At 51.5% G+C, this 13,074-nt stretch overlaps 1 protein-coding gene across 6 annotated transcripts in view; it reads right to left on the bottom strand.

Annotated features, from left to right (window-relative positions):
- Nucleotides 1-13,074, bottom strand: part of MYO9B (myosin IXB) — an 86,191-nt gene that overhangs the window by 72,839 nt on the left and 278 nt on the right. The window lies entirely within an intron of this gene.

The following is a 13,074-nucleotide window of genomic DNA, read 5'->3' as shown; positions in this document are numbered from 1 at the left end:
GTGAGAGCCTCTGTCTGTCCTTAAAGGTGACCTCTGTGACTCTTGCAGAGTGACAGCACCACACCTCCTCCTCCCCAAGATCAAGCCCTTCCCCTGGAGTTTACACCATCGCAGCCCCCATCCCTCCTCACCCAGGGTCAGCCTATCATCCTGCAAGCTCTATGATCACAGTCATGTCTCAGCTAAGCCTTTCCCAGTCCACATCCTTCCTGGCTTTTCCTCTTGGACAAAATCTCCCCCGCCAGCTCTCCAAGATGAAGACTTGGTCCCACAGGCCTTGGTTACATCCCCACAATATACTGGGACAGCAAGAACCTACCCTGAAACTCAGGGATTCTGAAACAACAGGGTACCCCAAATTCCAATGAGGAGGACCGAGTCAGGAAGAGCCCCCCAAAACTCACTCAAGAAAACTGCTCAGAATGTATTTGCTTCTAGAACCCACAACCCCAGTCTCCTATGGAGAACATCAGATAGATGCCCAGCCAGTCCTCCTAAGACTGCCAAGGTTATGAGCAACAAGGAAAGACAGAGGAGACGTGATCATTAAATTCAACGGGGTTTCCAGGATGGGGTCCTCGATTAGAAAAAGAACACAAATGGAAGAATCGGGGACATCCGATAAGGTCAGGAGGTTGGTTAATAGCAGTGTATCAATGTCCATTTCTTAACTGTACAAATGTGCCTGATAATGTAAGATGATCACAGTAGGGGAGGGTGCGGAAAGAATACAGGGAACTCTCAGTACTGTCTTTGCAACTTTTCTGTAAATCTATAATGACTCCAACAGGAAAAGATTATTTTCAAAAAATGCATTTGTTTCTGAAGACATTGTGGAAAAAGATAAACTGCAGCCAATGTTGGCGACAGTGACTGTGTCTCGGAGTAAGAGGCATAAATACGTGTGGGTCAGGAGCGTGCTCACTGTGTGCCACCTAAGCATGACTGAGGATACAAAGATGAACCAAACTTGGCTCAAAGCCCGGTGAGAGAAACTGATACGCAAACAAATGTGAGAGAGTATAAACCACAAAGACGCACATGCATGGACACACTCATATGAACACACCCACACTCATGCACTCACACACAGAACATGCGTGCATGTTTGCATGCACATATATGAAAGCACACAAACAAACATGGATACATGTGCACAGCACTTTCATATGCACACACACGTGTGCGGGCGCACACAGAGCCAGGGCTTTAGGCAGAGATGACACCTCTGTGACTTGCACTCATGGAGACATGGCTGATATGCACCACAATTTCCGGAAGGGTGAACCAGCTCACAGGCTGGGGGCTTTGGACTGTCTCACTCTCAAGCTGCCTGGATGCAGGTGGTGGAGAGGTCACATGCAGAGCCTTTCTCCCTCCAGCAGACACCAACCTCAACTAGAAGCCATCGGAGGCGAGTGACATGATCCTGCTCCTGCAGTTTCACCACCTGCCCTAACGAGGGTCCGGCCGAGGCCTGGATGGGCTGCGGGCCACACAACCAGAGGCACTCAGGGCCACCCCACATCCTCCAGGGAAAGCTGATCATTAGGTGCTTTCAGAGCGCCGCTGTGAACAGAGGCCTATAGGAGACATTTGCAGCTCCGGGTCCCTTGGTGGGGGTAGCAGGAGACCCTGCGCTCAGAGACTGGAGATTGGGGGTTGAGGGGCATTAAAGAACTAGTTGATGCATGCCCCACCCCAGGCCAGGAGGAAGCAGATAAAGCTTGCTCCAGGCAGCTGCCGATAGCCAGGGCTGCAGGGAGGGGGAAAGCCTTTGAAAAGGGATAGGGCCAAAACCAGCTGAGGCCGCTTGTCCACCAAAGGGTCCACCTGACTGCCCTGCTGCAGCTATGCCTCTAGCCGTTGTCAGAGCCCACCCAGGCCCACCATGTCTGCATCCTGGGAATTCCTCTGCCAGACCTGTCTGGTGGCCCTTACTTGCTTAGCCCGGCCTCACCTGGCCCTTCTCTCCTCCCAGAGCAGCCCCCTCCCCCCACTTTCCCAGAGGTTTTAGGGGGAGGACCCTCCCAGCAAACAGCTCACGTTGCCTTAAAGCCAGAGACACTAATAAATCCTTCTCCAGCCCAGGGTAGAGCCCGGTCACCTCCTTGCTTCCGCGCAGCCTGAAGCCAGACTTCCCCATTCCCACATGGAACCACTGCCCTTTCCCCAGAAAGTACCACCAAGCTCCCACTAGTCACACCTGCTGCCAGCAGCCTCTCCCAGACCTGCTCACTTGCTGTGCAGCCAGCATCACCTATGCCTGCCCTGCCCCCAGGCTCCATTCCCAGGACATTGACTGCACTGCACCCCCTCAGGGACTGTGCTCATGTCTAAGGACACCTGCCCCACCTCCAGCCCAACACAGCCACTTCTATCTGCCCTGCCTGGAACATCCAAAAGGCTAGTTCTCTGCTCCTCTCACTGACCACATCATATCTGCTGTCACCATGTCCCCAGAATGGCTGTCTGTTCTCATCAGCCAGCCAGGTCTTCCCATGGAGCCCCTGGATGCATCGGTCTAGATGTGGGTGTCCCAGCACAAAGCCCCTTGGGGGCATCCCATAGCTGGTCCTCAGAGCCCCTGGTCAGCGGGGTCCATACAGCACAGCCACTCTTCCGTCTCCACACTGGCTGAATGGCACCCTGCGGCCACTCCCAACCCAGCCCAAGGCCAGGCTCGGAGGCCAGACCTTGCAGGGTCTCTCCAGCCCAACCATGGAGAAGCTGCCGAGAACCCCGACCCACGGGAGGACGTAACATTCCCCAGTGAGCCAGACAACCATTCACCTACCCCCAGACCCTGCCCACTGCTTTGCACACCCAAATCCCAGATGGAGGTCTGCCCCACCCTGCTGCTTCCTTGCGGTGCCATCCTTAACCTCAGGTTGGCATGTCATTCAAATCCCTCTGCCAGGTCCCAGGCAATAATGTTCCTGGTTCAAAATCTCAGGATGCACCTTCTGGCCCAGCAGCCCTCATTCCATTCAGGTGGCACCATTTTGCCTGTAACACTCCACTGATCAGACCCTCCCTGGGCACAAAAGAGCATCTTGCTACGCATATAACTTTGATTGTCAGGCTGCATTTTAAAAAAATTATGTCTATTGAACAGCTGTTTTTCTATTTTTGTAAGTTGTTCATGTCTATTGCCCATTTTCCCCACTGAAGCATACTACTGCTTTGGGGGAGCTTACTGTGTTAGAGGAGCTCTGTTTACAGGAAGGCTATTAAACTCTTTGCCATGTTTGACGAAACTAATTCATACCAATTTACTTTTGAATATGGTGTTTTTGAGACAAATATTTTACATTTTCAGGCTGTTAGATCTGTGATTTATTATTATTTTTATGTCTACTGCCCATTCCTTCCCCAAATCTGATTAACACAGGACTATACCTTCCCTTCCCTTCCCAGATTTATTCCTTTTGTTAATCATTACCCAAGGATATTTTTTTCCATTGATTTTTACAGAGTGGAAGGGAGGGAGGGAGAGTGAGACAGAGAGAGAGAGGGAAATTGAGAAATAACTATGTGAGAGACACACATCAATTGGTTGCCTCCCACACAGGCCCTGAGGGGGGATTGAACCTGTTACCCAGGCATGTGCCCTGGACTGGGGATTGACCCTGAGACCTTTCCATGCGCAGGCTGACGCTCTAACCACTGAGAAACACCAGCCAGGGCCCAGATTTATTCTTTGCATTTAAGCCTTTATCCACCTGGAAATTATTTCAAAGGGTGTCTGAGTCTCCTAGGGCTGCTGTAACAAAGGACTGCAAACTAGGTGACTTAAAACAACAAAACTGATTGTCTCACATTCTGAAAAAGTCCAAAACCGAGATGTCAGCAGGGCTGGCTCCTAATGGAGGCTCTGGGGGAGAATCCATCCCAGGCCTTTCTTCCACCTTCTGGGGGCTGCCACCAACACTTGGTGTTCCTTGGCTTGTAGATGCTTCACTCCCATATCTTTCTCCATCGTCACATGGTGCACCTCTCTGTGTCCTTGCCTCTTCTTATATAGACACCAATTATTAGATTCAGTATGAGTTCAACTTGAGATCTTTACATCTGCAAAGACCTTATTTCCAATCAAGGTCACATTCTGAGGTTCTGGGTGGACATGAGTTTTGGGGACAGTGATCAACCCAGGAAAGTGTGGGAGGGTAAGTGGGGATCCAAATGATTTTCTCCAGAGAGTGAAGTGATTGTTTTAATGCTTTTTATTAAATAATCCTTCTTCCTCTGACCAGGAGCCCCCTCTGTTTGTTAAACATCACATATAAGTTATTTGACACACGTGAGTCTGCCTCTGGGCTGCTGATGTCTGCGTGGTGCCATGCTGTTTTGATGATCACAGCTTCACGGCCATGATGATTCATGGATAACTCATTAACTAATTGTCATTAAACAATGACATCTCTGTTGGAGGGTTTTCTTTGGCTTCCAAGCATGCCTTCCTCATTGAGTCTTAACAGAGTCTGAGACCTGGAAATCCCTCATGCTATGGCTTAAATTCCTTGTTACAAGTGGATGTGAAACCTGTGCCTCAAGAATCCCCGGACTGAAAGGAAGCAGGTCAGGGGCTGAGGAACTGGAGGTGGCAGGTCCTGGGGGTGGAGGGTGATGGTGGTGAGACACAGCTTGGCAAGCGGCAATCACAGGCTGCAGCCATGTGTCAGGGGAGCAGGTCCTAAAAACCCATGTGTCCGTCCTTCATCCAAACCATCTCACCAAATATCCTGAAGTTAAAACACCCATTCTATCCTCCAACTAATACTCATAGAAGTGCACACAATGTGAAAAGAAGCAACAAAACATACCCCCACATTGATGGAAATCTGTCTCCCCAGGACTCAGGAGAGAACTATTCCACCAAATGGAAGTCAAGCTGGCAGACTATAAAATTCCTGCTGAGAGGACCAAAAGGTGGGAATGAAATGCTCATCGAAGGATGAAGAATAAGCAAAATGTGGTCCAGCCACACAGTGGAATATTTATCAGCCATAAAAAGGAATGAAGCACTGATACACGCTGCAATATGAACTTTGAAAACATGCCGAGGGAAAGGGGCCAGACACAAAAGGCCACATAGTAAATGATCACATTTATATGAAAAGTCCCGAACAGGCAAATCCAGAGACTGAAAGCAGATTAGTGGTTGTCAGGGGGTGGGGGAGGGGAGATGGGAGTGACAAACGAATGGGGATGGGGTTTCCTTAAGGGGTGATGTAAATGTCTTGGAACTAGATAGAGGTGATGGCTGTATAACACTGTGAATGCACTAAATGTTATTAATAGTGAATTTTATGTTATGTGCATAATAAAAGTTCCCACTGTAAAATCTGAACTGTGAAAAATTAAGGCTTTGCAAACGCCACACTCGTATACTTTCTGCACTCTCAGAAGACGTGAACCTCAATTCAGGGCCTTTCTCTCATGCTCCTAGAGAAAGGAGCCGCAGAGGAGAAGGGGAGGCAACCACAAATTCGGCCCCGGAGGTGGATGAGTGGACAAATGTGAATGAGCTCAAGGCCTGGCCAAGGCTTTATGCATGAAAAAGCAAGGTTCTGCCTATAGGTTTGGCGAACAATTTGGAATTCACTGGAAAATAAGGCAGACGGGGCCTCCAGAAAGTGTAGTGGAGCAGCTTCGTTTATATAAGGCCATAATTTGCAGCCACATGTTTATCGGATGAAATCATTCTCAAGCTAAAAGGAGGAGGCTGGCATGACTGTAGAATCATGTAGGAGGTACAACTTAGAACACACAGCATTTCCACGTCTCCATGCGGGTGTCCTTGAATTTTTTAGGAAGAAATGATCATGTGAAGTTATTGGGAAGATGAATGCTGAGAAACAGCTACAAAACAAGTGTGTTTCTCAGTCAAGGCAGCTCAGAGCTGGAGGACAACTTAGGGTTCAGATTGGGGTGATGCAATGCGGCCACAGCCATGGGAACACCTGGAACCCCCAAAGCTGTAAGAGGCAAGGGTCTCCCAGGGAGGCTTTGGAGGGAGCCATGGCCCTGCTGACACCTTGATTTTGCACTTCTGGCCTCTAAAGCTGTGAGAATAAATTTCTATTGTTTAAGTTGCTTGGTTTGGGGTACCAGCTCATGGCAACCCTGGGACACAAATCCAGGTCCCCAGTGCAGAGGGTACTGGATACTCCAAGTATAGACACCCTCTCATAACTGTTGCCTGTGTGTCCCTTTCTTCCCTAAGACATACCCCTCAGGCTTTCCAGTCTGGCCCAACCGGTCTGAGCCCTGGAGAAAGCCCCTCCCCCAGGCATGTGCTAGGGCAGCCACCTCCTCCAGCAATTCCATTGTCTGCCCCTCAAGACCTATCCTTCCCCCAGGGGTTTGTAGCTACATCCTTCAACCTGTCCTGTCAACAAACGTTTCTCCAGTCCCTCCACCGAGCCAGGCCAGCTGGGCACAAGAGAGTGAGAATGCGAAGGTGTCTTGGCCTTCAGGAACCTTGACCACAAACCGGTCCACGAGCAGAAGCATTTCTAACCAGATGTGATGTGTGTCACACCCAGGGCCTCCCCAGTGGACACTAGGACATGGTGGGAGACGTTTTTGGACCTCACCATAGAGAGGAGGGGTGGTGTGAATGGCACCTGGTGGGTGAAGGCCAGGCACACTGCTCAGCACCCTACAGTGCACAGTATGACGCTACAGTGCACAGTATGACTGCAGAGAATGATCCAGCCCCAGAAATTAAAGGTGCTTTGGTGAGAACAAATGACCAGGGTGGTTTTTTTGGAACAGGAAGCAGGGAAGTGATTAGAATAGACGGTTGCTGAGGCCTGTGCAATGAGAAGGGGCGGACAGGCCCAGTGAGGGTGGTGAGCTTCAAGGGCAGAGGCAGCCTCAGAACAAGGGGACCAGTGTGACCAACAGAATGAGGCTGCAGGGGGAGGGGCCAGGGTCGAGGAGGTCAGATCCTATCCAGTAGCCTGGTGAATGTGGGATGTAGTTGAAATTTTCATGCAAGTTTGATGGGGAGCCCTGGCTGGTTGGGCACAGGGAGCACCAGAGCACGAATGACACAAGGGGTTAGCCAACCAGCATGTGACAGCTGGATTACCATGGGGGATGGGAGGGAAGAGGAGGGTTTCCCCATTAGGTGGCTCCTATAGCAGTGTGTGGGGGGACTGATGGTAGTCAAGCCAGGTACTTGGGATGCAGGTGGGTTCTGGTTACGGGGGGACAGGGACAACAGACCTTTGAGGCTCTGTAGGAGGCTGGGTTCTGGGTCTTTTACAGGTGACTGGTGGGCTCATAAAGACATGGAAGGCCGTCGGGGAAGAGGGTCTGGATGGGCAGAGGAGACCCCTTTGGGATCTCCAAATCACACATTCCACCTGTCGTCACGCTCAGGTGGAAAGCCACCTTGAGACCTCCTGTGGGCAGAGCTACAGTGACAATACACGAAAGCCCTGCTTCGGACCTCGGCTCGGCAGCCCTGGAGAAGGAGGAAGCCCTACTCAGCTCTAAGGTCCACAGAACCGCCCCCCCCCCCCCCAACCTGGGACATGTCCCCATGGATCCCTTGTCGCAAGTCTGGGGACACTCTCTGCCTCACTAGTTGCAATGTGGGATTTGGGCAACAACAACCATGCGGCTATTAATCTCATGCCTGGAACTAAATAGCTGTTCAATTAACACTGGTTGTTTCTGAGCTCTTAGCAGGTGAGATATTTCACAAAAGCCACCTGTTGCCTCCCACCAGGAGTCCCTGTTCCAGTTTCTTTAATAACCCCTCCTTGGACTCAATTTTAGAACATTCCCACCATCACAAAGAGATCCTGAACCCTTTAGCCATAGCCCATTGTCCCAACAAGACCCCCACGTCCATCCCTGTTTTCCATTCTTGACTTTGGCCACCCCGGCAGGATGGGGTAGTCTCTGGCCCGGAGTCACCCCCTCCCACCTGTCTGTGACCCCGAGTCTCATGGTCTTCACATGAGCAAGACCCCCTCCTCATAGCTACGAAGCACACCCCCTGCCCAGTTTCTGACACAAAGATCTGGTTTCCTTTCAGACCCAATGATACCCTCCATCACCTAGGTGGCTGATGGTCCAGGGTTTTGACCTGTTAATAACATCTTTGGTCATAGCCACCAAACAACTCCCTTCCCAGCCTATCCATGCACTGTCATGGAGGCAGAGTAAAGGTGATCCTTTAGGCTGGCCACAGGTTTGGCAATACTCAGGACAGAGACCACAGTATGTCCACCGGACCCCTGGTGGACGGAGGGACACACACACACACACACACACACACACACACGGCCTTCCAAGTCTGGCTCCAAATATGCCCCTTGCAGAGTCTGAGATACACTCCTTCCCAAGCTGCGTTCTTGCCTCTTTACAGTCACCCCAAGTGTAAGGAAGGACATGTGCAAGATCTGGAAAATTCCCTAACAGGGAGCTGCCAAAGTGGATGTGACCAACCTGCCCACCACCCCTAAAATGTTTACTTAAATGAGTGAGACAAAACAAAATGTACTCACTCCCTATTGGTCCAACTGTTTGTCCAAAACCCCTTTACTAAATAGAAATAAAATTGGCCCCTTACCCAGTGTTATGGGCTGAATTGTGTGTCTCCACCCCCTCCCCCAATTTATTATGTCGAAGTCCTAAACTCCAACATCTCAGAATGTGACTGTCTTTGGTTTTTATTTATCCTCACCTGAGGATATATATTTTTTTATTGCCTTTTTTTTTTTTTTTTTTTAAGAGAGAGGAAGGAAGGGAGAGAGAAAACGAACTATTGATGTGAGAGAGACACATTGATTGGCTGCCTCCCACTATGCCCGGACCGAGGCTGGGATAGAACCTGCAACCCAGGTACATGCCCTTGACCCGGAATCGAACACCCAACCCTTCAGTGAGCAGGCCGACACTCTAACCACCGAGCAACACCGGCCAGGTCTGGGGTACTTTTTTATGACAGCCACAGGAAACGCGCACAGCCAGCAGTGACAGCAGTGAAAAGCTCATTCTCGCACATACAGACCCATGAAGCAGGGCTGAGCTGGGATATAAATGAATGAGTCAGACCAGGTCAGCTTATTCATCACTCTGACTAATCCACAGGCCAAATGCTTGAATCACCACTTTATTTATCATTGGGATCCGCCGAGGAAAGAAAGTCTCGACGAGGAAATGAGTAGAACCCAAACTCATCCCTGCGTTTCTGAGACATGCCGACTCTCTGAGGCCCTTTCTGGACCAAAATGAAAACTGGAGAGGTGAAGTGAGGGGTCTCAGTGCAGTGGCCGGCAGCAGGCTGGCTCTTCAGGGCCCTGGCAGAGCTCAGACAGAACCCTTTGTTCTGCGACTCCCTCTATCCAGGAGGACAGAGAGAAGGGCCTGTCTTGCTCTGTGGGGAAGCCGAGCAGGGGCTGCCTGGCACAGTTGGTTGGGGACTTGGGGACATACAAAGGGCTGGTGGGTGGGGAAGAAGGGGAGGAGGGACATCGCCCACAAGGGCTCGGGAAGGCCCCAGAACGTGCATGTCCTCTCATGGAGTTACCGCAGCAATGTCACAGTTGGGGAACAAGCAGAGAAGCACGCACTAGGCCAGCCGTGGGCAAACTACGGCCCGCGGGCCGGATCTGGCCCATTTGAAATGAATAAAACTAAAAAAAAAAAAAGACCGTACCCTTTTATGTAATGATGTTTACTTTGAATTTATATTAGTTCACACAAACACTCCATCCATGCTTTTGTTCCGGCCCTCCAGTCGAGTTTAAGAACCCATTGTGGCCCTCGAGTCAAAAAGTTTGCCCACCCCTGCACTAGGCGCAAAAGTTAGACAATTTGTCTAACATTTTTTTTTGTCTTAAAGATGGACTGGCATCTGGAGACAAGAGGGCAAACATGAGAACATAATGTAGCTTCAAGAGCCACCTTGATCCGGGATCACCTCCAAAGTAGCTCTTGAAAAGAGAATCAAATACCTCTAATCTCAGAAGAAAAGCAACAACTTGTGCCAAGGCAGGGACGGTTCCTGCAGAAATCCAGGTCAGTGGTAAGACAAAGAAGGGAAAGACAATGGCATGGCTGTCCGGGCGAATGCAGACAGCCCCCGCTCATCTCCTGTTCCTCCTCTGCTGTCCATTCTTGGTGTGTGTTGTCCAACTCCCCCTTGGTCCGTTCCCAGTGGTGCCTCCTTTTTATCGAGTCTCCAGATTAAGAACTATCTGGAGGGCAGAATTCAGTTGCTGACCTCTTTTCCCCACTCCTGCTCTTGACAGCAGCTTGCAAGTAGCTCAACTTACACCAAAGATCCACTGAGGCAATGGTGGGCCTGGGGCAGCAGCCAGATTTTACTATAGAGCAGAGGTTCTTACTGTTGGCAATTCTGACCTCAAGGGACACACAGTATGTCTGGAGGCATTTTTGGTTGTCCCAATTTGAGGGGTGGGTGCTATTGGCATCTGGTGGGTGGAAGCCAGGGATGCTGCTCAATATTCTAAATTTATGGGACCCCCGGTCCCCCAGCAAAGAATGATCCAGTCCCAAATATGAATGGTGCTGCAGTTGAGTAACTCTGCTCTAGAGATTTTGTCCTCACCCATTTGAGGTTACTCATGATCCTTCGAGTTTCTAGATCACCCAGGGAGCCATCTCTGAAGTCATCCCCTCCCTGAGCCTCAGTATCCATACTGGGGGGATAGGAACCAGGCCTCCTTGCAGAATAAAAGAGTTGGGTACGAAAGTGTCTATCACAGAAGGGTAGAGCCGCACAGGGACCTGCTTGTGCAAATTCTCCTTCCGGGTTTCATTTCACACCTTCATATCCTTCAAGGCTTGGCTTGAGCCCAGCTATGTCTTCTGGGGAAATTGCAGGAATTCCCAAGCCCTGAAGCTTGCACTAGTCATTCCTCATTCTATACCTATGACTTCCTGGGCTAGCTCTGTTGCTGAACTGACTGCCACTCAACTCCACTACAGTATTCCTGTTTTGTTTTGTGTGTTTTTGGGGGGGGCGGGGGGGCACGAGGGCTCATCTCTGTGCCCTGGAACCAGCCCCCAGCACAATCAGCCCTTGCTTAACTGAACACTGGGCCCACCCAAGACACACAACTTCGATGAGATGAGGAGAGGGAAGTGGCAAGTTAACAAGCCCCTATTGGGGACGGAGAATGAATCCTACAGCTGAACAAACGGGAGATTCCTACATCTCACCTGTTTCTTGCAGTCATAGGCCTGGGCCTGAGGGAGGGTCTCACCCAGCAACTTCCAACCACAGGATGCAGCTAGAGCTTTGCGAACAAGTGCGGTGTGCAGAGCATGTTTGGCACTGCAAACTTTCCCTTTCAAACATGAAAGTGCAGTGTTTTTTTAAAAAAAATCATTTTGGGGTATAAATTTTAGAATGGAAGGCCAAACCACTGCAGCAGGGAGGGGATCACCAGTTGGGGGGCTGCATAAAATCCAAGGGGGCTGTGTGCTGGACACACCAAGATTATCAGGAGGGGATGGGTTTGCAGGTGAAGAAACAAAGAGACTTGATGGAGGTGAGAACCTCCAACACAAGACCCTCCAAGAGAGCCTACCTGACCATGCTCCTGGTGCAGGGAGGAGAAAACAGCCAGGGCCATGCACCCAGAAGATTCTGGTCCTCTTTATTGGGGCTGCTCTGGCCAGGGCAAGTCCATGCTCAATGTCTGCACAAGGCATGACTGCGGGCTCTGAATGAGTGTCCTGGAGCCACCTTTCATAAGGGCCAGAACATTCTGGAGGTGAAGGGAGTGGCTATCTTTCTGTGGTCCTGTTTACATTCAAGCTATCCAGATTATCTCCTGTGTGAGCTATAAGCCCCGGCTCCCCAGCCCTCTGGCAGATCCCAGACAAGGTTCACCACAGTCAGGAAAGGAGAGAGATGAATGCTGATCAAAACTGCCCTATGCAAGGCCAGAATCGGGCCCATCAGATGGTGAAACAACTTTCCAGCTGCCCTTGTCACCTCCCACTGCTCCTGGATGGCTTCAGGGCCTGGAGACTCCTAGACCCAGACACAGCAAGGTAGGAGCTGGGACCCTGCAACTGCAGGGCACAATGTCTCCACCAGCTACCACCTCAGACACAGAGTGCAGGAGAGGCTTTGCCTTTGAGAGCCCTGGCCTACAGGCATGCAGAAGAGAAGCAGGGCACACTGGCTGCCTCTGGGGCTGAGCTCACAGCCGCTGGAGGACAGATTTCCTGTATGTCGTTTTACCCATTTAAGTCCAAGGATGCAACTGCGGGGAGGTGGTGACAGCCTAGCACACAGGGAGCGTGCACATGCACTCCCTCCCCTCTGAAACCCAGTTCCGGTCCCAAGGAGGGCCCAGAGTCTGCTTCCTTGCTCCCGGGGACACCCTACCCCCCGCAACCTCCTCACCTCCCACTCCCCCCAGGGCTTCAGGCAGCCAGGTCTTAGCAAAAGAGTTGTGTGGTTTTTCCCCCGGGGTCACCCAGCGGCTGGGGGTGAAATTGAGAAGATGAATCAAGAGACGCCCCCCCCCCCCCCGCCCCCCCGCGCTCCACCACCAATGTCCATGGGCTGCATCCCAACATCCGAATGGGCTCACTCTATAGTCCTTCCTTCCCCTCTTCCCCAGGCCCTCCCTGGACAGGCCCTCAGTTCTGGCCATAGTTTTACCCTCTTTTGCTCCCTTCCATCGCCCATGTTCCTATTCCCAATTGAGCGGGCCACCGCGCCAGTGCGTTCCGAACCTCTTGCATTTATGAACACCCACCGAGTCCCAGGCGCCGCCCGGCCTCAGGCACCCTTCTTCCACCCCTTCGGCCGTGGGCAGACGCCCCCAGGCTGTCCTGCACCCCTTCCCCCGATCGCACCCAAGCTGTCCCGCCCCCACCAGCCTGGCCCCGTTTCCCCAGCGTGGGCCCCTCAACACCGCCTCCTCGCCTCTGCCCCTCCCAGACCCGTTTCCTGCGACCCCTCAACTACCACTTAAGCCACGTCCTCTTCGAAGAGGCTGCTCAAAGCCACAGGACCTACCACCCCCGCTCGCCCACAAACTCCCCTACAAGGTCCACCCC

This window comes from Myotis yumanensis, unplaced genomic scaffold (genome assembly GCF_028538775.1).
Source record: "Myotis yumanensis isolate MYYU_CA2020_CCGP unplaced genomic scaffold, mMyoYum1.0.hap1 SCAF_5, whole genome shotgun sequence".
NCBI classification, from domain to species: Eukaryota; Metazoa; Chordata; class Mammalia; order Chiroptera; family Vespertilionidae; genus Myotis; species Myotis yumanensis.
The sequence above is the reverse complement of the archived record's forward strand: the minus strand, read 5'-3'. Positions and strand labels throughout refer to the sequence as shown.